Below are 7,994 nucleotides of genomic sequence, written 5' to 3'. Positions count from 1 at the left end.
AAGCTGTTCCTCAGCCTGGTGGTGGTGTCTCTGATACTCTGTATCTCTTTCCCAGCGGGAGTAGCTGAAAGATGCTGCGTGTTGGTTGGAAGGGGGTCCTCCATGATTTTGCACGCTCTCTTCAGACAATGATCCTGGTAGATCGCGTCGATTTGGGGGGGGAGGGGGGATGGGGAAGGGAGGATCCAGTAATCCTCTCTGCCGCTCTTACGGTCCTGTGGTTTGAGCTCCAATCCATTTATCTGCAGCAAAGGTTCAAAGTGTGAGGACGCAGATTTGTGCAGAAGACACAAGAGGAAAAGCTTTTGTTGCATACAGTGAACCCCAGATCACGACTGATGCCTCCAATAGGGGCTATCAAAAGTGAACAAAGTGGAGTCAAAATAACTTGGTGGACTAATTTGAAGGTTGTGGGAGTCAACACAGTAGAGCAGTGGAGCTGCTCTTTCGTGGTACTGGAGACCTACGTTCAATACTTTCCTGTTTGTGTGGAGTTCTTCCAAATGATCGGATTTCTCCTACATCTTAAACACGTACTGGTGAGATAATTGGCCAATTTAATTTTCCCCTACTCTGCGTTTGAGTGGCCGAAGCTGGGACAGTTGATGAAAAATACAGGGACAATAAAATTGTCAGAGAATATTGAGTTATTTTTTGAGTCATGACTACGGCAGTGGTTCAGCAAGGGGCTCTGTGGGTGAAGGACCCACACAAGCAGAGAGCTGTTGGTGACTTACGGTCAAAGGATCTATGCAGGCAGTAGCAGATTAACCATTAGGCTGAGAGGCCCAGAAGGTGAGGTGGCCATCAAACAATAGAAATAAGAGATACAACAATAGAAATGTTACTTTAACGAGACCAAAGGGAACCAAGTCACAATATTAAAAGTATTTTAAAATTGCAACAACTTTCAACGCTCCTGTCGATTGGCTTTCACCTATTCACTGAAATCAAAAAACAGCGGGCCTGCACAGGGCGGCAGCAGCTCAATAGCCGTCTTCGTTACCCATAATCCCCCATGCAGCTGGAACCGCTCTGTCTGTGCCAGCGCCAGGGAAACACACACGTCTGTGAAGAGTAATGCAGTTAAAGCACACACTGTCACACACAAATAAAACAACATTCTGCAATGAATCACAAATAAACACAAATGCACCATGGCTGGTTGAGCAAATAAACAACACAAACTTGTAAATGGAATACGCAGTTCAAAATTCATCAGTCTGCCCCTGTCTGCTGGAGATGCTTGTCCTGCTCGGTTGGTTTTGACTCAGTCAGGAACAGTGAAATCGCACACACAAAATCCAGCACCACAAGTAATTCAATTGCTAAAACACTCCCATTCATTTCAATACAAGAGGGTAAGAGTTCTGTGTCAACAAGATGCATTATCATTCATTCTGGACACTGTTCAAACATGCTGGTCCATTAATAACTACTTGTGAAACTCTCGCAAGCACTTCCTATTGTCTCTGCGAAGCCAACTGCAGACACAAAGTCTACCCTTGCATAGCAAATTAGATGTTTGTGAAATGTGATCTGATAACTAAACCTCACAATCTTACCCTTTTAAGATATATTTTATTATAATTTTATTAACTTATTCTGTAACAGCTTATTCCGTCAAATTGACAAAATTGTGATGATGAGAGCAGGTACAAGATTTAATTTAAACTGCTGAATCTTCCATTTAAAACACACGTATTGAAACTACAACTAATTAAAAGTCATTCCCTCTCCCCCCCACGACCCTCCCTATTTTATTCCAAAATTAAACTTAACACAGCATATTGATTTGTCCTTAAGTTTAGAGTCAGGAAAAATTCGACAAAAACAGCCAACAAGCTGTGCAGGTGAGACTCCAAGTGAGTGTGAAAGTGAGAGGGTTGGAAAGAGGTGAGTTTGGACAAGGGCCACGAATGCCCCCTCCCACCCATGATGCTGACCCTGGGGGGGGGCCTCACTAAATCTCGGCCTAGGCACTTGGGTAGTTGTTAATCCACCACTGCATGCAGGTTGTGGTTGGCTGGAGACTAGGTCATGGAGTCATGTATCGGAACGGGAATTCAAGAGGGCACTGAGGCCAAGAAGGGCAGCCGAAGGTCCTCGGGTGGCTTCCTGATCGTATTGGAGGTTTAGATCTGGAGCTCGGGTTGTAGATGAATCAAATAGGAGTCCTTGCAGCTGCAGAGGTTACGGGAACACCGGAGACAAATCCACGGATACTCAATGTTTCTGAAAGTACTCTTTTGCTTCTACAGGGTCTACTAAACCTGCTCACCACTTCTTTTCCCTCCCTCTTTCCAGTTCTCCCCTCCCTTCCCCCTTATCCACCCAGCCATCCTTCTTCCCCCTCATTGCTGCTGTCCCCTCCCTCCTTTCTCCACCTATCATCTCCTGCCTTTCCCACCACAACCCTCCCAACTTTGTTCAGACACCAGCCAGCATTTTCTCATTCCTCGATGAAAGGCACAAGCCCGAAACGTCGGTTTTTATCTTTACCGTTGCTACATAAAGGACACTGTTTGACATGCTGAACTTCTCCAGCACTGTGTGTTTTTAGTCTTTTGCTTCTTTCTCCTATTGTTAGGAAGGGCCGGACAATGCTCATGGCAACTCTTTGTTTGCCTGACAGTAGGCAAAAGTTAAAGTATATCATGTATATTATATTTTTTGCTTTATTACATGACAATAAAAGGAACCTTGAACCTTGTTTTAAAAAGTGCCCATAGGAAAGAATGGGGAATTCTTCTGAAAGAGGGGTCTGGAAAATTTAAGGCAGAGGCGGGTAGTTTCATGATAATAGCACAGAACGTTATCAGGTGTAGCAAGCAGTATTGCAATTACAGTCGTGATCTTATCAACTGGCAATACAGGGATGTGATGTTGAGGCTTTATAAGGCCCTGGTGAGACCTCACTTGGAACATGGTGAGCAGTTTTTGGCTCCTCATTTAAGAAAGGACGTGCTGACGTTGGTAAGGGTTCAGAGGAGGTTCACAAGGATGATTCTGGGAATGAAAGGGTCACCAAATGAGGAGTGTTTAACAGCTTTTGGCCTGTACTCACTGGAATTTAGGAGAATGTGGGGATCTCACTGAAACATTTCAAATGCTGAAAGACATGGACAGAGTACATACAGAAAGGTTGTTTCCCATGGAGGGGGGAGTCTCAGACAAGATGGCACGACTTCAGGATTGAAGGGGGTCTGTTGAGAACAGAGATGTGGGTGAGGAATTTCTTCAGCCAGAGAGTGGTGAATTTGTTCCCATAGGCGGTGGTGGAGGCCAGGTCATTGGGTGTACTTAAGACATCAATTGATTGGTTTTTGATTAGCCAGGGCATCAAAGGTTATGGGGAGAAGGCGGAGGGGGAAATGGATCAGCTCATGATTAAATGGCGGGGCAGACCCGATGGGCTGAATAGCCTACATCTTCCCCAATGTCTTATGTATTCTTTCGTTAGAATTTTTAAGCATCAGATGCACAGAGGTCAATGTGCATTGACAACCAGCAATAGGAGTGTGGGCAATGCATAATGGAGAATCTTTGCCTTACAGCAGGCAAAAGTTGAAGCATATGATGACAGTAAAAGGACACTTGAAGGCACAGTTGATAAAGGCAATGTGGAGATACTGTACGATGTTATATTGCTGCAATTTGCTGACATAGCTAAGTACAGTATTGGCCCAGGTGGCAAACCATTTGTTGGATCGCAGAGAAAATCTTCAACCACGGACATTTATATGAATAAGATGCAAGATGGGAACTATAACATAAGTGCATCATTTAATCATTATCAAACTGAATACAAATATCCCATTGGAAAGGAGACCCTCCTCCACACCCACTTCCAGACCTTACAAACATGGTCGACTCTCGAGCTGCCTCCGCAATTCAGAGCGGTGAGAGATAACTTGATTGATCTCCAAAAGATTCCGAGTTGCCTTGGTAGAGTGGAGCCTGGGAAGTTTTCTCCAGTCAAGAGAATCTTGAACTTGAGGTCATTGCTTTAATAAAAGTGTGCCCACAAAGCAGGGATTCTCAAGCCTTTTAGCTCACGGAACCCTTTTTGGGGAGCTCTTGGAAAGCATCAATTACATTTTAGAGACCTGGCATATACAGGGGGCTGGCGTCATGGGGGGGATTTCACAGGCTATGCCCCCCACCCACAGCACTAGTATATGGAGCTCTGGGATGTGTTATTAGTTTGAAAAGATAGCAGACCAAAACCAAGGGTCCTCCTTGCCTCGAACCCCAATCACCACTTGGTGTTCTGCCCCAAGTTCAGCAACTGGCCATTTCTCCCCACGGATGCAGGTCTGCAGACTTCCTCCACCAATTCTTCGTCTGCCCAAGATTCCAGTAGCAGCAGGCTTTTGTGGTTCTCAACAACTTCCTTGTTGTCCTTTTGGCTCCAGGGCGGGTCAAGGCAGAATCCACTCAACTCCTCGTCAAACCCAAATGCACGGTCATGGCCTTTTCTCACCTGTCATTTGCTTTTCTTTTTACTTTACAAATCAAGCGTTCAGCTCCTCGGGGACCATGTGCAGCTAGATCCCAGAGCATGAGCAGGGCAACCCAACTGTACTGGTAGTTGCTCCAGCATGGACAGACTCATTGCGCTCCTGTGCTGAGGTCATTTGTTTTAAAGAGAAGCAAGGAGGCGAATCGAAGTTGTTGTGATCATGTGAGCTGTGCCAATGAATGGTTTTCCCCCTCTACCTACCCTTTCAGCTGCTTCCTCATCTTCTAGAAGCAGGTTAGTTCCAGCGGCATGGTTTGCACTGTCAATCAATGAGAAATGGAGCTCACCCAACAAGTGGTGGGGGTGGGGGGTGGGGAGAGAAAATAACTCAATAACTCCTGTGTGCTGATCACACATGGGGAGTGCGCATTGTGGATTAGACAGGGAGGAACACCTGGACCTTAAACCCATCCACCCGCTAGTGTCACAATGGTGCTGCAGCCCGGTGATTGGCTGCGCGGGCGAGGAAGAAGAGATATCACAACCCTCCCCCCATCATTCTGCCTGCTAAGTGATCTGGAACCCTGCCAACAGACCCTTTGACAGACAGGCTGACCACAGGAGTCAATGGGAGTGGTAGGACAGGTATGGTGCAAATAAGCTGCCGAGGTGAGAATCAGCAGAGGGTCGCTCGCGCCTGCCATCTTTTCTTCCCGCAGAAACAAATGAAATCAAAGGTAAAGAAAAACAGATAGATCCTTGTCATTTCTTCCACAGAGCCCCAAGGCCTTTCCATGAAACCCCAGGGTTCTGCGGAGCACAGTTTGAAAAACACTGCCACCTGGCATGGATGGGTTTTGAATACATTAAAATTCCCGCTATCCAGAATTCAAGCAACCGGCAAAAAAATTGAGGAAAATAAATAGGTAAAAAATATTGAAGTGGAAAATTAGCGAGCCCTAGTGGTTCATTTGCCAATCACACCACACACAATCTCAAGCAACCGGGAAATACCCATAGGTTCCAGATACTGAGGATTTTACTGTGTTTAAGACAGAGGCAGGTAAATATTTGATAAGGGCAGGAAAAGGGCATATGGTACAGTTGTGGGTTCAGTTATATTGGCTCTAATCTTGTTAAAATGGTAGCGCTGACAAGCGATATATTCCTGTTCCTAATTCATGCATTCAGTCAGAGAACCATCAATTGTGGTGGCAATGTCATGCTAAATAAAAAAAAAGTAAGGTTTGCCATTGTAATAAAGGATCTCAACTATCAGTAAAAAATATCTAAAGTGTGTGAAATGACTTACTAGTTCTTAAAACCAATTTCTAACCTTGTGTACAAACAGCTCCTGGTTTACCTGAGAATTCTCCAACTACAAAGAAGTTTTCAAGACACCTCCCAGGAAAAGAGGCAGCCATCCAGGCTTGGTCAGAGATGTGGAGATAAGAGACTGCAGATGCAGGAATCTGGAGCAAAATAAATCATCCTGATGCTTGTTTTTTTTTTTGGTTACATATGTGTTTTCAAAGGTTACCATGAGGACATCCAACAGTAAGATCCAGGCAACATTTAGCTGAATGCACAGAGACAGCACCTGATCGAGATGAAAAGATTAATAAGAAAATTGTGGCAATGCTTCAAAGAAACTATGGAGAGGGAGTTGTTCAGCACAAAGCAGTGAAACAAAATGCAGAAATGGAGGAACTCAGCAGGTCTCACAGCGTCCATAGGAGGTGAAGATACATAACCAACATTTCGTGCCTGAGCCCTTCTTTAATGTATGAACAAAATCAGGCAGGCCCTTGCCTGAAACGTCAGTTGTACAGGTATACCCCGCTTAACGAATACTCGAATTCGCTTTTACAAAGAAAGCCGTGTTCGCTTTTACAAAAGGATTTGAATGTGTTTTCGCTTTTACGAAAATAGCCTCCAATAGTAGTGAATGGGTCTTCGCTTTATGCCATTTCCTAGGAACGCTCTAGTTTCGTAAAGCAGGGTGTACCTGTATATCTTTACCTCCTCTGAATGCTGCAAGACCTGCTGAGTTTCAATTTCTGCATTTTTACCTCGATTCAGTTGAATCTGCCTCCTTTATCCCACTCCACCCACGTTCTGTTCCAGATAAATTGACCGTTACAACTCATGAGGTAGGAAGGAGTTGTGAATTGTGACAGGGACTGTGATTAAAAAAAGATACTAAACAGATGGCAGAGAATGTCAATTTCTGGATGCTGTTGCAAGCGGTCTGAAAAAATACCTCTGTGATGTTAGCACCCCAGTCCAATAAATTAGGCTGATTAAGAAATCGATGTTAAAAATAAAAGGTAAACAGTAGTCTTTCCTTCTATTCTCATTCTGTAAGAATTTTTTTTATCACAAGTTGTATAAATCACAGTTGAGCAAAGCCGTTATCTGTTATATTTCCAGTTTAAAAAAGAAATTTATAATTCATTCAAAAAGAATTTAATTGTATTTTTCCTTTATTTCTCACTTTTGGATTGGGGTTTTTTCTTTTTGTTTGATGCTATACTTTACTAAATAATTACCAATGAGCTTTGATCCTCTGAATTATTTTCATATTCATAAGTCTTTTAAAATATATTTTTAAATGTATTGCGCATTGCATAATTGTATCGTTCAATTCCTTATATATTAAATGCCAATAAAAAATATTTTAAAAAGAATTCAATGTTTATTTTACAAATTTTTACTGCCCTTGAAAGTGAAATTATAAAACATTGCACTTAGTTTAATCTTTATTTAAATTTTAAAAAATGCCACCTTGCACACTTTACTACAATTGGTTAGCTATCAAGTCGAAATTACACAACGAAATCTGGTTCCTGCTAACAATGGTAATGCAGATATCGGTCACCGGATAACCTACTTCACTGATGAAAGAGCTTTGGGACATTCAGAACTTATAAATGTTTGGCACCGTTAGCAAAGTGGTTTAGCACAACACTTACACCGTCAGCGACCCGGGTTTGAATCCAGCACTGTTGGTAAGGAGTTTGCATATTCTCCCCATGTCTGCATGGGTTTCCTCCGGGAGATTCGGTTGCCTCTCACCCTCCAAAACATACTGAGGGTTGTAATTGGGCTGCGCGGGCTCAACAGGCCTATTACTGTGGTGTATGTCTTAGGTAAGGAGTTTGTATATTCTCCCCATGTCTGCATGGGTTTCCTCCGGGAGATTCGGTTGCCTCTCACCCTCCAAAACATAATGAGGGTTGTAATTGGGCTGCACGGGCTCAACAGGCCTATTACCGTGGTCTTAAAAAAGACCACGTGTCTTAAAAAAGACTAAGAAATGTAGGAGGAGCTCAGCCATTCTTGCAGCGTCCATAGGAGGTAAAGATCTATGACCAATATTTCGGGCCTGAGCCCTTCCTCAAGGCAAGGTTCACAAAGCAGTCCCTTCATCTCATCCACCACTTTATCTCGACAGGTCCCACCGACCTGCAATAGGTCTGTAGCCTTCTATGTTTGGCAATTCAAGTGAAAACAGGGTCGGTCACGG

Source organism: Narcine bancroftii, chromosome 6 (assembly GCF_036971445.1).
Source record: "Narcine bancroftii isolate sNarBan1 chromosome 6, sNarBan1.hap1, whole genome shotgun sequence".
Classification (NCBI taxonomy): domain Eukaryota; kingdom Metazoa; phylum Chordata; class Chondrichthyes; order Torpediniformes; family Narcinidae; genus Narcine; species Narcine bancroftii.
Note: the sequence above shows the minus strand (reverse complement) of the source record.